A 22,240-nucleotide genomic window follows, 5' to 3' on the forward strand; every position below is an offset into this window, starting at 1 on the left:
GGCTATAGGGCTGTATCTCAGTAACGATAAGGTTTTCAGTCAATACATGTCTTGTCTATCAGTTTTTTTATGTTGGTTTCATACTAGTTTTAAACCATCTTAAATTAAATATATATATATATATATATATATACAGTATATATATATAGATATTTTATTAAAATTAAAATGACATCATATTCTCACTGTTGTGTTTTGCAAAAATTGAACAAAACACTGACATGTATACAGACTAGAATCAACTATATAATCAAGGGTGATTTTATCTGAAAGGTTGCACTGTGTTCTCAGGACAAGTGAACCCTTGAGGAAACGAAGTGTGCTTAATTCTATTGAATGCAAAAGAGATTTTTGCTGCTTTTCATTAAAATGAGATAAAGCAACACAATTGCTGTACATTTTGTTTCTACTTATTTTAATTGTGTCCAATCTATCTGTAGTTCACTAGTTTAGTTGAATCCTAAATATTTAATTTTTTAATGATTTTTTTAGCATTAACAGATACTGGGCTATAGGGCTGGATCAGGAGATATTGAAATGAAGCATTATTTTATGTGTTTTTGAGTCGTACAGTCACAGTACAGCTATACTAATGTCAGTGAAGTGAGAAAGGTCTTTCTTTTCATTGCAAACATGTGCATTTGCTCTGCTATTTAAACTTACAAGAACAGTCAAGAATTCATAATCAGATGTGTAATGTATTGACAAATGTTAGGTGATTTATTTAGTGTGTCATAGATCTTAAATCTAGTCTTTATTTAACAGTGTTGGTTTACCTTTTTTTATTTATTTTATTTTTTTTGTAAATGGAGTTCGACTTGGTCTCTGCACGTTCGCTTTGTAAACACTATCGGTACTTCCGCCTATGTAACTCGATATAAGTGTCCCTTACACTTACCAAAAGATCCAGTGATCCATGAATATTGACATGCAGCCAAGATCGTGTTTCCTGACATTTATATGTGCCTTATTTTCACGCTGGGGAAACATAAATACATATAAATACAATATAGGTCTAAGGCTATGTTTACACGGAAACGATCTGAAGAGAAAACGCAAAAGTGGCGTTGCGTTATCACTTTTTTATTCTGCGTTTAGACGAGCGTTATGGTTGGGAAATCCGCGTGCATATGGTGACGCAAAAGTGTGTGAAATTTGATGTAGTGTGCACTCCAGGCGGCTAGGTGGCAATATGAAGCACTGCCACAACACCAATATCTTAGAATATTTTGTACAACTGCTGAAAAGACTATGTTTTTCAGAGCTGCTAGGGCAACTTGAAGGTCCGACGTATGGAAATAATCTGACATGTTGGTTGTTATTTTCCTGTACTGGCGCATGCCTGTGACGTAAACGAGAGCCACCGTGAGCAGATTTGCGTTTTTACCGTTTAGACGGGAACGCGACGGTGGAGCGTTTTTAAGATTTCCACTCTGGAGGGTGGTTTCACTTTTTTGCGTTTTTAAGCCCCCAAAACGCCGTTGCCGTGTAAACGAAAGGCACATCCGATAAAATATTTTTACGTTTTCACCCGGAATCGTTCTCCTGTAAACACTACATCTACACTACTGCGTTTTAGTTTAGAAACGGATAATTAAAACGAATACGATCTCCGTCCACACCAGCGTTTTAGCTGCATATTAGAATTGATCTCCGTCCACATTAAAACGACTGAAAACGCGGATCACGTGACCATTCACCAACACTGGGTATGCGCGTGCCGGTGTAAACACAACTTCATTGATAAAATTATCCCACCATGCTCTGGGTTAACCCCAAACCGACGCTCCATGTACAGTCAACGCCGCCACTGCACACGGGAATTGTCACAGATCGCTCGAATAATAGCTTGACTCCGGCGCATGTAGGCAGTTATAGCGCTGTAAAATGCAGAATTTACTTGTACAACAGCGGCTAGCAAAGATCAACGCATTCTCATCCTAGGGCGTCATATTCTGACACTTTGCCAAAGCGTCTAAATCGAACGCACATGGCACCCTTTAGCGTCAATATGACACGCAGATAGATATGGGTAGGTTTAGGTATGGTGTAGGGTTAGCGTTAGACCGCTAGGAGGCGCCTTCTGCCCCATATATATCTGCGTCTCATATTGACGCTAAAGGGTGCCATGTGCGTTCGATTTAGACGCTTTGGCAAAAGCGTCAGTATAAGACGCCGTGGGATGAGAACGGGCTGCAAAGATATACGCCATGACTGATGACACCCAATCATAGAGCCGAGCGTGACCCCGGATTTCCACCAACTGCAGAACGGCTGCGGATCGGCTCCGCTGCGTGTCGGATCCGTGCTCCGCCGTCCTTCAATACCTACCAGATACGGATTTGTTGCGGAACGGCTGCGGCCATGACTGACAGCTGAAGTCACGAGGACACACGATATCTCGCGAATTTACGTTTGATAGCGCGATATAACAGGATGTAGTTTCTATAAACTGAACCACAAAACCAGCAACAGTTTGTTTCCATCCAGAGGTGTACAGGGGAAACAACTCTGTGCTGACCTGCTGATCTCCCTTTTTTGTGGAGATTATTGTGATTCTAGTACAATATTTATAAGTAAATATAATCAACTTATAAAATGCTAAATGTTTATTTGGGTTCCTTTTTGAATGTATTGGGAAAGTAGTAGGCTGTGTAAATAAAGTTAACTATTGTTCTTGTTGGAAAAGGAAAAAGTATATTTTTATTTAGAAAATTACCGGATGTTTTATTTTGTTTCTGTGCTCGACTTCCTGCGGCGCTCTCCGGCATACGGCAAAAATAGAAACTTTGCGTATCTGCTCCGGAGGGCTGCGGTTGCCGGAGCTGGGACGGAGTCGGAACGCAGCCGTTCCGCAGTCAGTGAAAATTCACACATTGACTTTAATGGAAACCATTTGACTCCGCCGCCGTTCCGGAGCGGATCCGCAGCCGTTCCGCAGTTGGTGGAAATTGGGGGTGAGCCTCTACTACGTCATCGTTTCTAAAGTCCTCCGTCTTGACCCGTCTACACTAAAACTCCCTCCGGAGATTCAAAACGAAAAACGGATCGGCAGCGTTTCTAAACTTCTCCGTTTTGGGTCTCCGTTTTTGCCGTTTTAGTCTGGACGGGAGGTGCAAACGTAGCAAAAGGTCTCCGTTTTTAAAAAAAAACGCAGTAGTGCGGACGGGGCCTAAATCTGGGGATCACTTGTATCATCATATCTTCCAGCCCTAAAACTTGTATAGTTTTTGTCAGTGTTTATTAAAACCATCAAATAAGGCAGGATATACGACGCTAAATATTTGTCAATACATATAAAAATACAATATGATTGCAGAACCGCAGAACCAACAGTTTTAGACCCGGAAGTGAGGGGCGGGGCTTACACAATTTTCTTTTGTTCAATATAAGCTGTTTTCACACGGATTTTAATCGCATCTATTTCTACAATGCAACCATACTTTTAAATAAATTCACTTTTCAGTTCATAAAGGCTATGCATAAGATATCATGATGCACATTGAGGATTTTTTAATTACCATGTTAATGGTCAATAAAAAAAAATGTTTTACTACTGGCCTGCCTGCAGTCACAGTAAGGGTTTGGTGGGATACTGAATGGGCCAGTGGAATGGATTTGAGCAGTAGCGTGGAAATCAACACTGTATCTAAAACGCAAAATGGAGTTTAATTTATTAGGGCATTCCTCAAGTGGAATGGATTTGCCTGACGGCGCTCTTAAAAAGTGAAAAGACATATGCGCTGAATTAGAGGTAAAAGTGAGTGGGTCCAGTATCATTGGTCTTAAAAATTGGGTGGGTCGTGTAAACATGGACTATACTTATTTTATACAATTATACATATATATTTTGTACAATTGCCCATTAAAGTGCCTTAAAATCTCAAGGCTACACTAAACGATTAAAACGAATAGATCTGTTCATTCTGAGATGTTCCTGACGTACGGTACAAATATGCCACAGAGATCAAGGCAAATATTTGATTTTATTGTTTTTGCTTCGAGCATCCAAGAACAAGTCCTATCTTGCATGTGGGAATCCTGAAATCCCAAAAAGCTTTCTGAGCTCACAAATAAAAACACATATTTCAAATCAGCATCAAAATCGGACATGAACTTCTCCAATTTATAAGACATTTGAGTGCAAAAGTAGTATTTGGTAAGTCTTTTGCTGCGTCCCAATTCGCCTACTTATACTACGCCCTAAAAGTATGTACTCTTTTTGTGAAGAAAAAGTACATACTTTTGAGTGTGTAGCAAAAGAGTAGGCAAGCTTTGGGACATACTACTTCGTCACCTTTAACGGACAGCTCTGTCGCGTGGATCCTGTCACCGTAAACTGCCCTGTCAATCATCTCGTCACACTTAAAATCCTCCATTCAATCTAAGTTAATATAACTTCTTACCATTTCGGAGAGAAATGTTGTCGCACTTTCATCTGCCAGTCATGGGTCTTTCAGACTCTCCTCATGTGTTTGGAATTTGAATATAGGCCTAATGCATTTAAAAGTTAATGGCTAAACGTATCTTTGCAAAAGTTCACAATGCTGCTGCAGATGCAATATAATGTGGACAACATTGAATAAATAAATTTTTGTCAGGTTAGATACTGATAATTAATCACTCATACCCCTTTATCTAAACCTCTCTACATAACCGTCGGACTCGCTCGTCCTCCATGGCTGTAGTTTTTGAACACTCGTTTTTGTAGTTCTAACCGAATCCTCGTCCAACGCGCGATGGGTTGTGGGCAATGTCAGCCGTTAGAGTGCGCATCGATCTGCACTTCGGATTCTGACCGGATATAGTAGACCATCCGGGTCTCTTTGGGACACTCATTTCAACATACTACGATTTGGGACGTACTAATTCTATTTTCGAATACTATTTAGGACGGATAGTATGCGAATTGGGACGCAGCATTTGTTTCTGTAATGGGGTAGAAGATGGACTACAAACTAGATGGACTACAAATCCCATGATTTAAAGTAACACTATGTAGTTTTTCAACCTTCATAATATATTTCCAAGACCCTTGTGATGGTACATCGACTTAAAATAAGTTAAATGACACGTCTGCCATAGCCTGACGTGGTCTGTATCGCTTTTACTGGCACTATGTAACTTCGGGTTTCGGGTAGGAACCCGTGCACAAAAAGAACTACAAAACTCGACTGCTTTATGGCATACGTCAAAGTGCACTTCCTCAAATTGTCTGTGGCCATTGTTGAATCCAAAGCGTGCGCGTGCGACAGTAGGATGCGCTAGGCTAAATTATTTACGACAGCGCTAATGGACAATTCCGCTCCAACCAGTAGGGCGACCGCAGAGGAAAAGTTACTTGGTGTTACTTTAGGACGCTATAAAGGGAAACCAAACTGTTTAGACTTCCTCTTTGTGGTACCATGTGTTAAGCAGGAAAAGCTGTTTGGTGTCTTTCAAGGCTGTGTAATGCAGATGAAAAACTGATTAATGAGCAGCATATAACTGAATTGGGAAGGTAAGGGTTGGGAGTGAGTTTGTCTAGTTTTAACATGTTTGTATTTGTTTTCTGTTTTAGTATTCTGATGGGAATGGTGTTGATTGGTGCCTCAGAGAATTAAGCAGATATATTTGAGAATACAGGTACTGATATTAATTGAATTATTGAATTTGGTTTTAAGCTTCATTTTATAATTGTAATTTGTGTGTTATGTTTAATGGTTTTAAGGTCTTTAATCTTTGTAAATATTTTATAGGGCAATCATAAGTTTGTATTCTTTCTTTGTTTTATTTACAGATGATGCATGATTGCCGTTTACTTTAGTGAAAGCATTGGTGGCTTAATGGGTGTCTGAAGAGATGACTTTAATGTTGAATTGAGTCTTGTGTATGGAAGTTGCAAAGTGATTGATTTAATTTGTGAAATTGTTTTTGTGTTTTGTTTTGTTTGTTTTGGACCTACAACTGACGGTGGGGTTCCCATTTTCTTGTATATGGTTTACTCTGTTAAAGTTTGGGGAATAGATTGTAGTGGTTTGATTTACTTCACAATTGTGGAATTTGGAGTGAATTTGTGTTTGGTGAACTTGTGAGTGTGCACACAGTTTCAGAGCAATTTCCATTGGATAGGATTGGGAACCCTGTTGTCTGTAACGGTTACAATTTTGTTTGTTTTCTCTCTTTGCCAGTTCTGATTACCCCATGTGAATATTGTGCAATAAACTTTGTTATCTTTGCAACGAAACACACTGTGGTTGTGGCCCTTTTGAGTTCTCCTCATATCTTGCAAGATGACGGGGTTACATTTCTTACAGGCAACAGGATGCAAGATTTGACATACACATCATTTCCTGAGAACAGAACTTTCTGTTAGAATGAACCGAGCGTAGAGTTCATGGGAAACATTACTTTAAGCATCATGTATTGCTGAGATGTGAATTTTAACAACTGTAACAACACAACAAGTACACACATTAGGCCTATTTGAGGATCTGAAAGTTATGTTGGGTGAACTAATATAGGCCATCACATGCCCTCGAAAGTTTTAACACACTGTTCATGAAGGCTATGCATAAGATATGATGTACATGTACATGATTGTACAAATAACCATGTTAATGCACAAAGGTTGAGGATCCAAATGCAGTTTTATTGAAAGGGTGATCCACAATCGTATAGTCGAAAACAGGCAAAGGTCATAAAAGATCCAGTGAAGATCCAAACAATAACAAACACAACAAAGCAGTATTATGTGATACTATTATTTCCTTATGTAGACAATGTTCATAATGTTGTAAACTTGTGACAAATAGTAGCCTACTTAAAGACACGGAGGTATGGGCATTTAATGTCAAACATGGACCTACATGTATTTAATAATTTAAAAAGCTTTGAACTCAGTGGCGTTTAAGCCAATCAGACATTTGACAACAGAAGGATATGATGGAGAATACGGTGAGATGTGTGTGATATGCCTGTCATGATGTGATGAACGAATATTTTTAAGTGTTTATCTGCTAAAAATATTGACGTGAACTCACATCAAAGGCCCACACGGAAGAAAATGAATAGGTGAATAAAGTCGTTATTTTGTGGGGTCATTTATACTCTAAATGAGCTTTTCCGCCATCACTCTTCGTTACTGCGCGAACTTCAGGTGTGTGCATGTGATTGTAACGTGCGCGAGGGGTGGCGTGTGCCCGATCTTTGATTGACAGGCAGATCCCCCTTGCGCTGATTGGACCCGATGATCTGGTGGAGATACACGACTTAAACGGAGCTGTACTCTTCCAGGTGTCCAGAAGTGGAGATAGTCAAGTCTACAGCAGCAACTGCTGTAATTCTCAAACTGGACAAGATATTCTCGACTTTTGGCATACCCAGGACAGTCAAAACTGATAATGGCCCACCATTCAATGGTCACTGTTTTGCAGATTTCAGTTAATATCTTGGTTTCAAACACAGAAAGATAACCCCGTACTGGCCTAAAGCGAACGGAGAAGTAGAACGATTCATGAAAACACTTGAAACAGACTGATCTCATGAAATGGCGTATGTATGACACGCCAATTCGTATTTCCATTTTTGGCGTGCTATCAACACGCATAATCGCTTTTCAGCGTGTTTATCAACGCCGTTGACTTAACGTTACATTACTGTATATATAAATATATGACCTACCCCAACCCCGTCCCTAAACCTACCCGTCACTGGGGTTAATACTATTTATGAGTCTTCCCCTACCATACTAGGGGAAAAAAATATCGCTCCCCAGATGTAGATCTACATTTTGCTTCGTTTCGCTCGGACATTTAACGGCGTAGACATACACGCAAAAGATGACGGTTCGTTTCGGCGTGGACATACACGTGGATAGCTCAAAATGCGTATAGATAACACGCCACTTGACTTGAAAGTGGCGTGTATGTTTACGCAAAGTCATGATGCCATGTTGCTTAAAAAGACAGTCAGGACCAGCAATGCAGAAGATAAACCATGGAAGCAGTGCCTGTAGAGTTTCCTACGAAATTCCAGAGCAACACCACATGGGACCACCCAAAAGCCTCCAGCAGAACTACTGTTCGGAAGAAAGATTAACACCACATTACCTTCGAATCCACAAGACACACCAAAAACTGACCTCAGCGACATTGATCACGCTGCTAAGCAACGGATGAAAAGGTATGCAGATTTTCAGAACAGAGCAAAAGAATCCAATATCAAGACAGGTGACGTTGTACTCTGCCGACAACCCTCGACAGGAAAGTTGACGACTCCATATGAGATAAAACCCTACAAGGTAATCAAGGTCAAAGGGTCAATGGTGACAGCAAGTCGTTCAGGAAGATGCATTACACGTTTTTCAAAAGACTTCCATCTCATCTCTCAGTTGACCAGAACAAAATCTCTGTTGACGAAGATGACGTCAGAGGACAAGCTCAAGATATTTGATTGAGGAAATGTAAGGTGTTGTTTTCAACATGATTCAAACAATGGTCCACAAGTATTTATTTAATTTTGCTAACTGTTCCTGTTTTCAGGTTTTGACATGTTCCAACAACGATAGCTTAAGGACCTTAATCTTAGTTGTTTTTTATTTTCGTTTTGATTATACTGTACACAATATGGCATATACATTCATCTTCATTTTGAATAAGGGAGGAATGTAGTGTTTACTTGTAACTCCTGGTCCATGTTTTCTTTTTAACGTCAGACTGTGATGTAGGTACGTATTTGATTACGTGATGAAAAAGGAAAAAAAACAAAGAGTAAACGGCAAGTTCGAGAACAACTCTTCCAGTGTATGTGGGTTTTCGTTCATTAAACAAAGCAAGACACTACAACATCCAGGATTCCTCATTGGCCCATCAGTCCACTCACCCTTGGCTCCTACCTCCTTCGTCTCCGCCGTGGCCCATCAGTTCACCAGTTCCACCAGGCTCCCTCGTCCCCCCGGATCCACCTTTATCGCTCGTCGACCTTCCATCACCTGTGGGCTTCGCCTCGTCCCTTCGTCCCCCCGGCTCCAATGGACTCCTCACTCCCTTCTGCTCCTCCTTGGTCCTCAGTCCCTCTGTCTCCACCACGGCCTTGTGTGTCCCCGTCTACACCTCAGTCGCCCGAGCCAGCGGCTTCCCCCGTCTCCCTCTGCTCCCTCTGCTCCACCATGGCCCGGCGAACTTACATCTCCTCCCTGTCACCCCCTGTCACACCCTTTTCAAAAGACTTCCATCTCATCTCTCAGTTGAGCAGAACAAAATCTCTGATGACGTCAGAGGACAAGCTCAAAATTCTGATGTGTTTCAGGACAATGTACCACGAAGCACACGGCACACTACCGCCAGTGGTCGCTCGTCGACCTTCCATCACCTGTGGACTGCACTCCTCTGGCTTCGCCTCGTCCCTTCGTCCCCCCGGCTTCATTGAACTCCTCACTCCCTTCTGCTCCTCCTTGGTCCTCAGTCCCTCTGTCTCCACCGCGCCCTTCTGTGTCCCTGTCTACACCTCAGTCGCCTGAGCCAGCGGCTTCCCCGTCTCCCTCTGAACCCTCTGCTCCACCATGGCCCGGCGAACTTACATCTCCTCCCTGTCACCCCCAAAGTGGTTCATCTCTCTCGTTACGGCGCGAGGACGCGCCTTGCGGGGAGGGGTGTTCTGTGACAGTTGTGTTTAGGTTAGTTTGTTTTCATTTGGACTTGTCTGCTTGTATTCACGTCACGTGCCATCTTCACTGTCATCATCAGTTCAGCTGTATCACCTGTGTTTAGTCCATCATCATGTGTATCACCTGTGTTCTGTTAATCAGTGTCATCTGTGTTTGCATTTAAGTTCAGTCAGTCTTTTTCTGATCTCCGTTGTATTTATTGTGTGTTGCTGTCTGTTCTGCTGTCCTGTGTAATTACCATTAAACCTTTTGTGTTGGAAATATATCCTCATCCCTGTCTGCCTCCGGCAACCACCCGTGACAGTGTCTAATTATGATTTGTAATAAGAACAAAGGAAATAATACGATCAAATTCAGTCAAATGGGAAACCCTTTAAAGGTGATGAAACACAGGGCAACTTTTTGACCAATGTTGCTGGGCAATCTTGCCGAGTAATTGTTGCTTGGGCACTTTCCCATTAAAAATGGGCAATACATTTCTATCTGGATAATTTAGATCGGTCGTGAGCACTGTGTCTCATCTGGTTGCCCGTTGACGGCAACATTGCCCAGCAACATTGCTCAAAAAGTTGCCATATGTATCATCACCTTAAAAGTTACTACGGTGGCCGAGAGAGCTCAACGTGCTGCAACCTAAAGAAGAGGCATGCAAATAGAAAAAAACAACCGCGAATTAAGAAAACATCTTCATCAGTTTCACAGCACACGTGTGCTCCAAATACTCACAACACAACCAAATACAGAAACACGCTGCAAGTAACACAGACAACAACGGAAATGTTTCCGGGGAAACCAAATAAGTGACGAACCACGTGCACCTTATTCTTCGTGTCCACTTTCGTCAAAGTGCACTGTTCGACCACTCGGATTGATCACAGTGTCCCACCGTGTGCGCCTCTCAAACCATGCAGATTAGGCAATTCTTTTCAGACTACATGTCGTTTCTCTGCATCCATGTTCGTTCTGACCCAAAAAATTATGCAGACCCACTCCAAACTGAACCGGGTCATGTGACATCACGTTTTCTACGTAAATCCTCCTTAAAGAACCCCTAACTTTAAACGCCTATTGCAAAAATAAACATTGCACAAACTTTCCATTTGCATTTGAAATTGAACTCAAACTGTTTAGTTACTTTCTTAGACAGATGCTTCATCCCTCACTTCGGTAACTGTCCATGCTGGATCTGTCCCCGTTGTTTTAAAAAGTAAGAATGGTAAGCACAATAAGGCATTAGCATGACCGCAGACAGCTAGCCAGGCCTTTCTACTGTACCAGCTCCGAGAGAAGCCTCGCGCACTGCTTCCTTTTATCGCTATTCGCTAGCCTGCTGTCTGATAGATATTTTAGTGCTTCAGGTGCTAAAAGAATCGCCTATAACTGACTAGATTTGAGCTCGCTGATTGGCTGCAGTTTATAGTAAGTTCTTCTTTATTTGTCCCCGTAAGGAAAATTTGTTTGCATGACTATCAAGTAGGCATTTCAACATACATCATACACCACAAAGAGAACCTTTAAACATACAAAGACACATACTAATACACATAACACATATTTCCCCATACCCCGCACTTTACTACCGATTAAATTAGGCATGCCAGACCAGCTGAGTTGAGTATCCTACCTATTTAACTTACATGTTTAAAAACTTAATTGCTTGAGGCACAAATGAAGATTTTGATCTATTTTTGGTAAATAGAGGGAGGCAATATCGTCGCCCAGATGGCAGCAGTTCGAATGAAGAGGCAAGGGGGTGCCCTCTTGTCTCCCATAATGGTTTTTGCCTTGTTTTTGTTCTTTTGCCTTACTCTTACGTGTACTTACAGTGTACTTACCTAGAAAGTACAGGCTAATATAAGGTAAGTACATGGGTTAGGGGTAGGTTTAGGGGTATAGGTTCAGGGTTAGTACCTAGTTGTTACCCAGTAATTGTAATTACTATAATAAGTACATAGTATGTACATGGGTAACAGGACTGTGTAAAAGGAAGCGTTACCTAAATGGGCATTCCATACTCTGTAACTTGATCCCTAATAGTTTACTGGCCGTTGTTACTGTTTTTCTTACAGACTTTTTCTGTGCCTCAGTAGCATTACCAAACCAGCAAATGATGCAGAAAGCCAAAACACTTTTAATAAAAGAACAATAAAACATCTGCAGCATTTTGTTGTGGACATACCAGTTTCTTTAAAAAGTACATTATTTGTTGTGTCTTAGTGCTGATGAGGTCAGACCACAGATCCCATTTAAGCTTATGGTCAATCACAATGCCAAGATATTTATAATTTGTAACTGATTGTATAGCCTCCCCGTTGATAAAAGTTGAATTTGATGATTGAATCATTCTAAAATCAATAAACATTTCTTTTGTTTTGGTGGTGTTTAGAAGGAGGTTTGACTTCTCACACCACTTTAAGAAATAGTCAAGAATGCTCCTCCTCATCATCATATAGTAGGCTTATCAAGGCAGTATCATCTGCATACTTAATAAGATGCCTGTTTGGTAAAGTGCTGGTACAAGAGTTAGTATATAAAATAAACAATAAAGGAGATAAAACACATCCCCGAGGAGAGCCTGTGCAAGTAGACATTTTGGCAGGGAGAGAAGTTTCTGCCCTGACTTGCTGGATTCTACAGCTTAGAAAATCAACAATCCATAAAATCAAGCTATAGGTTAAAGTGAAAATTCTGAGACTAATATATCTGCCAAGATACTGGGCTGAATAGTATTAAAAGCCGAGGAAAAGTCCACAAATAAAATCTTAGCATGGGTCTTTGGTTTCTCAAGGTGAGTGTGCAATAAGTGCAATAGTGTCCCAATGGCATCTTCAACTCCCCTGGAGGCCTGATAGGCAAATTGCAAGGGGTCCATGAGGTGCTGAGTTTCAGTTCCCTTTTCACTAAACGCTCAAAGCACTTCATGACCAGCGATGTTAGTGCAATTGGTCGAAAGTCATTTGGTCCAGTGGGTCGCTGAATGTTTGGCACTGGTATAATTATAGATGTTTTCCACAGCATTGGGACCTTGTGAAGGTTAAAAGAAGATCTGAAGAGGTCAGTGAACACTGGTGCTAGCTGTTCAGCACAGTGTTTTATGACCCTTCCACATATGTTATCTGGTCCTGAGCTGTTCCGAGAATTACATTTTCTAAAAAGCTGGAGGACTTCTGATTCATTGATGGTGAAGTTAGATGAGAGGGGGAGGAGAGGGAGGGGTAGGGGTATCCCAGTTGTTGCTTCCGTACTATTGCCCCTCTCAAAACGACAAAAGAATGTATTGAGCTGGTTAGCCAGATCAAGTTCCTCACTACTCGGCAAAACCAGTGGTGAATTTCCACTGCCCTTGTGTGGAACATTGGTCATAATTTTAATTCCTTTCCATATCTCTCTAGGATTACCAGATGCCAGGGTGGCCTCTATCTTTTGTTTATAGCTGTACTTATCCAGCTGTATTTGTCTTTTAATCTGCCTCTGTGAGTCCCTTCTCGCTGTTTCATCTTGGTTTCTGTAAGCTTTTTTCTTTTGAATTATAAGATTCTTTAGTTTGTTCGACACCCACGTCATTAGGAAATACTTTAAAGGTCTTGGTAGGTATCATCTACACAGAAGTTAATATAATCAGACACTGCTACAACATGATCATTAATATCAGGGCTCTTAAAGACATCCCATGCTGTACAGTCAAAACACCCCTCCAGAGCCATTATGCTGTTATTGTTCCACACTTTGACAGACCTTTTTTGAGGCTTCTCCCTCTCCAGTAGCCTCTTATGGCGCTTTTCCACTACACAGTACCAGCTCGCCCAGCCCGTTCTCATCCTTTGGCGTCATACATGTGACGCTTTGGACATTTCGTTGAAATCTTACGCACATGGCATCCTTTAGCATCAATATGAGACGCAGAACCCAAGGCGTCATACAGGTGACGCTCGTCTAAATCCGACACACATGGCATCGTTTAGCGTGAATATGAGACGCAGATCCCAAGGCGTCATAACCGTACCCTACCCCAGACCTAAACCTACCCATAACAGTGCGTGTTATATTGACGCTAAAGGATGCCATGTGCGTGTTATATTGACGCTAAAGGATGCCATGTGCGTAAGATTTCGACGAAATGTCATATGGCGTCACCTATATGACGCCAAAGGATGAGAATGCGTTGGCTCGCCTCGACTCGGCTCGACTCGACTCGACTCGCCTTTGTTTGGTTTTCCACTGTGTAAAAGTTGTACCTGTACCTGCTTTCGGGTACTTTTTTTCGTACCACCTCCGGCGAGGTTCTGAGCGAGCTGAGGCGATACTAAAATGTGACGTGAAAACAATGCCGACTGCTGATTGGTCAGAGAGAATCGTCACTATTCACTGCGTCATCATTGCACGCGCCAGATGGAGTATCCAGAATAACCCCGTTTTTAAATAGTTTGGCCAGAGATAGTTACTAAACTTACTACTATTATTATGGCAACTCGGAAGAATACAGCGTGGTCAAACGAGGAGGTGCAGACATTCCTTTGTTCGGTTGCCGAAGAGAGGATCCAGCGAGAGCTTGATGGGGCAACGAGGAACGAAAGGCGTCGCTATGACGACCGGGTACCATTTGTGGCGGTACTTTCTGCAATGGAAAACGGAGCGAAAAGCGAGCCGAGTCGAGGCGAGCCAAGGCGAGCTGGTACTGGTAATGGAAAAGCGCCATTATAGACAGGACGAAGATTAACCACACTGTGATCAGACGCCCCTAGTGGTGGTAGCTGGGATGCTGTGTAGGCGTCTTTGACGGTTCCATAACACATGTCTAATGCATAGACAGTATAAGAAGTGGACAGAGCCATCTCATTGGAACTCAGTTGAGACAGTTGAAGCCCATTTTTAGCGATTTTTGAGCACTTCCGTTCCTGACGCGTAGACTCAAACCGACTCAAACTAAGCTTGATGACGTGAGTAACCTGTCTGACAGACGTCAATCTTCTAGTAGCTGTGCGTGAAAATGGCCAACGTTAATCTTGCAGAGACGGGGAACTTGAGCAAAGAGTGCTTTGGCGTGAGTGAGCAGGAGTAAGTATTCCCTTGCTTTTATGGACTCATTATCTATGGGCTTCTCCCTTGACGGGACGTCCCCCGATCGCCTGCGAGCTTCTCCTCCTGTCTGTACGGTAACTTCTGTACAGCGCGACAGAGAGTCGAGTGGTTATGACGCAATCGTTAGCCTATTTTTACAAAATCTGTTTCTACGGAGCCATTATGTAACATAGAAGGTAATGGAGCCCTTTATGCATTGTCGTGTTTCTTTAGAAATAAATAATGGACAAATGGAGTCTTTAAACGCCTCAGATGTAAAGTTATTCGCTGTCAAAGTGACGCCAAAATGAATGGGAGTCAATGGAAATGCTAACGCAAGTGAAGTTCTGCTACAAGATGGCGGCACCCGGCCGGCTTCAACTTCCGGTCGATGGATTACCCCCTTGGTCTAATGTCTTGTTTTTCCTAGTAAAACAATTAACATACTGGTAGTATGTGCGCAGGTAATTTTTAAGGGAACAGTTATTAAAATCTCCCAGAATAAACTTAGGAGCATCAGGTGAAAGTGACTCCAGTTTCTGTGAGAGTTTTTTTTATTTTTTTTATTTTGAACATGTAAGAAAATAAAAAAAATTATACAGACATGCATACATATATAAAATGAAAATAACGGTTACATAAAATCATGAACTTCTCAGCACAATCTTCCAAAAATTATTGTAAGTAATTGTGATGCAGTGAAATTTAGAATTTGTTCTTATAAATTTATTTTTTAAAACAAATGTTCCTCTTAAGTGATGTTTGCTCTCTCTAATCTGGAACAACCCTTGAATACTGTTCGATAGCTGTTGATTATTTATTTTATACATAATTTGTGCAGTTTTGAAGTCAACAATATCTCTAAATTTTAGTGCTTTTAATTTAATAAACAGTGGAGTAGTTGGTGCTCTATAAGTGCTTTTATTTACAATTCTTAAGGCTCTCTTTTGAAGGATAAATATAGATTCAGTATTGGTTTTGTAAGTGTTTCCCCATACTTCCAGACAGTAAGTAATGTATGGAAGTATGAAGGAACAATACAACGTGTACAATGTTTGTTGATTTAATAGGTAGTTGATTTTATACAATATAGCAATTGATTTTGATATTTTGGCCTTAATATAGTGTATGTGGCTTCCAACATAATTTTTCATCGATTATTACTCCCAGAAATTTTAGTTCATTTACCCTTTCTATTTCAATATCATTTATCATAAGTTTTTTGTTTAAAGTTGTGGCACGATTACCAAAAATTATAAATTTAGTTTTACTTCAGTGTTCAGTGTTAGTTTATTTGCATCAAACCAGCTCTTCATCTTTTTTAAGTCATTTTCCACTGTATCCAAGAGTTGTCCCAGATTATCCCCAGAACAGATTAAATTAGTGTCATCAGTAAATAAAATGGTTTTCAGTGTTTTTGACACCTCCCATTCATTATTTATGTACAAATTGAACAACAATGGACCCAACACTGACCCCTGGGCGACCCCAAAGGTAATTTTCTTTTTTCAACAATCTCTAAAATTTATTTTTCATCAGTTTCCTTAACAAAAATAGATTCATTAATATTTACATTCTTACTTAACACATCATTAATACTGCCAGTCTTTCCAAACTCCTCAGCCAAACCTGGACCAACTCCAAAAAAAAATCATTAAATTCATTTGCAGCTAATGTCATATCCTTAATTTCTGTATTATTATTTTTTTGTCAGAAAGAATTGATGGTTTCTTGGGTTCTGTGTCTGGTCATTGTGTATATTTTGTTGTCTTTCCTTGTCCTAGTGTAGAATGTTTGCAAAAACTGGCAGGTGGGCACGTCATTTAATATTAGTCCACTTTCAACTGTATAGTCAATGACGTTATGTTATCAATTAATGTAGGTTGTAATTCTGGTTGGTCGAGTGATTGAGGGATATAAACCGGTACTATACATCAAATTAATGAACTCTGTAGTTTTGTTGTGTTCTAGAGGGTCGAGCAAGTCAATATGAAGTCTCCGCAGATAACAAAAAAAAAATGTTTTTGTTAATGCTATTACTAAATATTTACGTTATTTTTCTCTTGAACGTGTCAATATTTGATCCCGGTTTCCTATAAATACAGCTATTTATAATGTTTTTAGACTTTTCCATTTGAATCTGTAGCTACTGTGACGCATTCCATTATTGAATCGAAAACAAAAGACATTTTATTAACTATTTTACATTGATATCTCTGGTCAATATAGCTATATGATGCAACGCCCCCACCGACAGAACTGAATCTCTGATTCTGTTTATGTCAAACATTGATATCTTAAATCAGCAATTGGCTAAGTTATTGCTCCATAAGTCGCGCAGAGACCCGCCTCCCATGGGGCATTTCTCCAGCGTCCCAGAGCTGATGATACGTGCACACAGCTGGAGCGAAAAGCAGACATTTAGAATTTCTATCACATTTTCACACTGGGTGCATTGAATATACCAAACACACAAATATTGTCAATTTGTACATAGGCGCGCCCGCCCCTCAAACCCAACAGAAAGTGAAAGTAAAAACATTTGACGCTGAACTGAACTCTCAGAGAGAGGAGAGGAGAGCTGAAGCTACTTCAAGTGCTGATAACGGTAGGCTATAATATAACTGTCTTCATTTATTTTCCTAATATTTCTCTTGTGGCCTAGTTGTTTTTGAAAAGAGGAAGCACATGCAATCTTGTATTTTCCTCGCATCTCGTCCGTTATGTGATCCGCTATAAAAAGATTAATCAAACAAGTAGCCTATCGTGAAAAAGTCACGGCTGACCATAAAACCTCAGTAAATGCTTGCATTTCCAATGACATTCTCTGACAGGTGTACACAGTATAGCAGTGAAGTGCTGCCTTTCCTTTTCTTTTCTTTTCTTTTCCAGTTTGACCCCAAATGTAACTTGTTCACTTTTTCTGAAAAATAAAGAAGGCCTAGCCTTGTCGGTATTTAATTTACAATAAATTATAGTTCAAATAGGCTAAGTAAAGTATTAGCCTATTTAGGTATTATGAGGATATATGTATATTTTTTGATAAGTATTTGAGTCGTTGCTTATGTTGCACAACAGATAATAGCAAAGACACTTGGCGTGGCACATTACACTTTGTTGAAAACTCATTCCGGGAGTTTGTGGTGAAATTAATTCAGCAAGTTATATCTGAAGAGTTTAAAGGATTATGAACTGTGCTTTTTGATAAATGCTTATCAGTTCTGTCGCAATGTAGGCTAAACTTATTTTATACTGTCTGGCATTTTCCCATTTTATTGTGCAACATGCAAAACATCAGACATCTCTTGCAAACGTAAACACTTCATTTAAAACTATTTTAACTCTTCCAAAAATTGTGTTTTTGCATTGTAACTCTACACACAAACATCAAATGATTAGCCACATATACACGCCAAACTGCACACAGATGTGAAAAATGCAAAACACCACTATCTTGTGTCTTTTGCTTGTTCAGTGTGCAGTGGAGTTTGTCACACTTATGTGCACAAAAAAATACACTGTATATGAACACACCCATGCTAAAGTTGACTAAAAAGAGGAATAAAAAATCATCTTTTGGAAATTGATCTTATTGCCTTAATTAAAAAATGAGGAAAAATCCAACCTTTAAGGACACCAATTTTCTTTTATGTGTGTGTGTGTGTACATATGGCATGCCGTTCAGGAACTTATTGTATTTATAATATGAAGTTTGAGCTGAGGTGGACAGTAACGAAGTACATTTGCTTGAGTACTGTATACTTAAGTAGGCCTACACTTTTTGAGTATCTGTACTTTACTTGAGTATTATTTGTTCTGGAAATGTTTTACTTTAAAGGGGTGCTTGATTATGATTGGACGGTACTGCCAATAACTGTAAAATTCATCAATTGTGCATACATGCTCTATATAAAGTGTATTTGTGCACATATACGTGTGACAAACTCATGTCCGCTCCACTGCACACTGAACAAGCAAAAGACACAAGGTAGTCGTGTTGTACATTTTTCACATCTGTGTGCAGTTTGGCGTGTATGTGTGTGGCTAATCATTTCATAACATCAAAATAATCTATTAATAATCCCACAATCCAACCTCAAACACTCAAAACCGCTTAAATAACACCCAATTTCAACACTTTCCCTCCCAGTTCAAACCTAAATGCACTGCTGAGTTTCAGTTCATGTTTTAAGCTAAAGTCCCAACAGTTATGGAAGTGTATTGTATTGTATTGTATATGAAGTTAAATTGTGACAAAATATTCAACAATTGCTTCAGCTTATTTTAAAACAGTAAAACAACACACAAAAAAAATATGTTTATTTTGAGTCTGACTTCTTGTGTTGTGGTTATCTGCAAGAGTTCACATCCCGGCCACAAGTGCATTTGTCAATTAAAGCCATTAGAGACAACAAGCATAAAATGTGTTTTTTCTTTCTTTTCCCTAGGGAAACGTGATGGAATATGACTGAAGAGTGAATCGGAAGCAATCGCTTTTAAAATGAGGATTATTCTGGTGATCCTTTTTTTGCTCACTTTGTTTTTCATGCTTATGCCGTTACTATTCCCCCAAACCAAAAAGATCTACCCCAAACCCATTCCTCAGGCTCCGAAAGTATGTGTCGTTCCAGTCAAGGACGGTCCTGAAGCATGTGGCGTCCCAGTGAAGGACGGTCCTGGGATTAAAGTCGGGAACCTTCACACATATTTGACCGGCTCTTACATGGATCATCGTTTCGGAGTGAAACAGATAAAGATGATTGCCATCGTTCTCCGTGATGAGAAGGTGTCGTACAGGTGTGTGATGTGCTGCGAAGGGAGGAACGTGACTTCCCCAGCCGAATACACAATTCACTACGACCACTTTGGTTTCGAGTACGGCACTGCTACTGTCACATGCCAAATCGACAGCTCGTGTTCGACACCGACGCATGTTGCGTTAACAGCCAGTGAGATCTCGGACAGCATAACATCCTTCCAACCCATTAGAAACAGAGACGTTCCAACAGTCTTCCCGTATTCATTTGCAGTCTGCATCTCTGTCATGTATGACTACAAGAATGTGCTGGGTTTAGTCCAGGCGATGGAGATGTTCAGACTGCTTGGTGCTCAAAGAGTGGTGATATATAAAACCAACTGTGATTCAGACATACAGAAGCTTCTGGACTACTATGTGAAAAGTGGTTTTGTGGAGGTCATCTCATGGACGATTAAAAAGCACATCGATGTGTCTAGTGGCTGGAGGAAGGATTTATCACCCGGTCAGCTGCATTACTACGGGCAAATTCCTGCACTTAATGACTGTGTTTATCGTTACATGTACCAAAGTCGCTATCTGGCTCTACATGACATGGATGAGTTCATTCTGCCTCTCAATGTGAAGAACTGGACGGATCTGTTGCCTGAGCTTGAGAACATATACGGCACTAATGTGGGCTTTGAGTTTGATAACACGGTATTCCCTTGTACCGCAAAAGCTGATTATAAACAAAACAATTGGAAAAATTTACAGGGAATTAATATTTTAAATTGTAAAGAGCGAGATCCCAATAGTTACGACAATTACAAGATTATAGTAAATCCTCGGCTAGTACTGAAGGCTACTGTACATGGCCTGCTGGAAAGTGTGAAAACTCGACCCTACACAATAAGAGTGAAGAACTCCATCGCTCGCATGTATCACATGAAATCATCATACCCAACAGACAGAAAACTTGTAAGAGATGATCATCTGAATGACTATGCCGGAGATCTAATACCTGCTGTTTCGAAAGTTCTACGGGACTGTGGATTCATTGAGGACTAAATTGCGCGAAGAACTGTTACTGGTTTCATGTCAGTAAAAAAAAACAAGTATTAATAAAGTGAACCCAATTTTTTCTCTTGGCAGTGAATAGATTTGAAACTGAGATTAAAACAGTGAAACACCTTTCTATAGATGGATAGAAACTGAGAAGGCTTCTCTGAGCAGCGAGGTGTCATTTTTCTGATGGTTCATTCTTTGTCACGCCTTTTCTTACACAGTAATACTTTAGGGTTTAAAGGGATAGTTCACTTTGAAATACATTTTTGGTATGGTTTAGCTTACCTCAAGGGCATCCAAGATGTAGGTGTCTTTGTTTCCGCAGTAGTTTCAATTTTGATATTTTTAGGTCAAACCGTTCTTGTCTGTCAGTCATATAATGCAGGTCTATGGTCACCACCTCAAAGAGCATGCACAGAGAAGTCCAAATTAAACATGATTTAATGACTTGTAAATGTAAGTACACATTGATGGCCTAAGACACGAAACGAGCGGTTTGTGTGAGAAAACGAACAGTACTTATATCGTTTTTACCTCTTGTAACGCACAGACCGAAGCGCCGGCGCCCTCAGATCACTAGGACGTGGCTGTGGTTACAAGAGGTAAAAACTATATAAATACTGTTCGTTTTCTCACACAATCCGCTCGTTTCGTGTCTCAGGCCATCAATGTGTACTTACATTTACGAGTAGGGTTGGGTACCGAAATTCGGTGCCAATAGGGAACCGGTTCCGACGTAAACGGTAGTAACCAGACCGAATAAGAACGAAAATTTCGGTGCCTGATTTCGGTGCCTAACTTCATTAGGCACACACACGCAAGGTCTCTCGCTCTCTCCCTCTCCGCCGTGCGTGTGCTACACAGTTTGGAGCACAGTTTCTTCTGTCTCGCATGCGCGCTCTTTCTCGCAAGGTTTGGCTGCATTTCACGTGTAAAACTACATGTCAGAACGTCCCGCAGCGTCCCGTTCCCTATTGAGAGATATGTTACACCAACCAGAGATGTTCTCTTTCATAGGTTCACTGCGCTGCGTAGCTAAGAAGCAGTGGATTTGTAGGCTGCTGTATCACGTGCCGTTTGAACTGACGCGCTACAGCGATCTGTCACATTTCAAAGAGCCAAAACGTTATTTATTGTGTGAATCTCGTAAAAATATTGACAGAATCTGACAGCTGTGGATTAGTTCCATATCAAAAATAACCTTCTCTGTCTTGTCTGTCCGTGTCCTCTTTGTCCGCGATTTTTCTGTGTGAAAAGGGTCATTTGCGTGAGTCTCACGGTCAATGCGTGAGAGTTGGCAGCTCTGCAGTAATCTCTATTAATCTCTAGTATTATTACATTTTTTGATACAATATTGTTTCATTTGATATTATGTAAATATGAATTTTTATTTTATATTGGTTTTATTATTACCATATGTTACTTGTATTTATATTGTTTAAAGATTTAAGTTAATATTGTGTCCAGTTTGGCCCTGTAAATTAAAGGGTATTATTTTTTTATAAAGTGTGTACGGTTTCATTTTCTTAAGTACCGATTTAAGAACCGTTTAAGCACCGGAACCGTTTAAAAAATACCGAGTAGGTACTGGAATCGGATAAAACCCAACCGATACCCAACCCTATTTACGAGTCATTAAATCATGTTTAATTTGGACTTCTCTGTGCATGCTCTTTGAGGTGGTGACCTGCATTATATGACTGACAGACAAGAACGGTTTGACCTAAAAATAT

The sequence above is a fragment of the Rhinichthys klamathensis genome, unplaced genomic scaffold (assembly GCF_029890125.1).
Source record: "Rhinichthys klamathensis goyatoka isolate OS25496 unplaced genomic scaffold, OSU_Roscu_1.1 h1tg000391l_1, whole genome shotgun sequence".
In the NCBI taxonomy this organism is placed as follows: domain Eukaryota; kingdom Metazoa; phylum Chordata; class Actinopteri; order Cypriniformes; family Leuciscidae; genus Rhinichthys; species Rhinichthys klamathensis.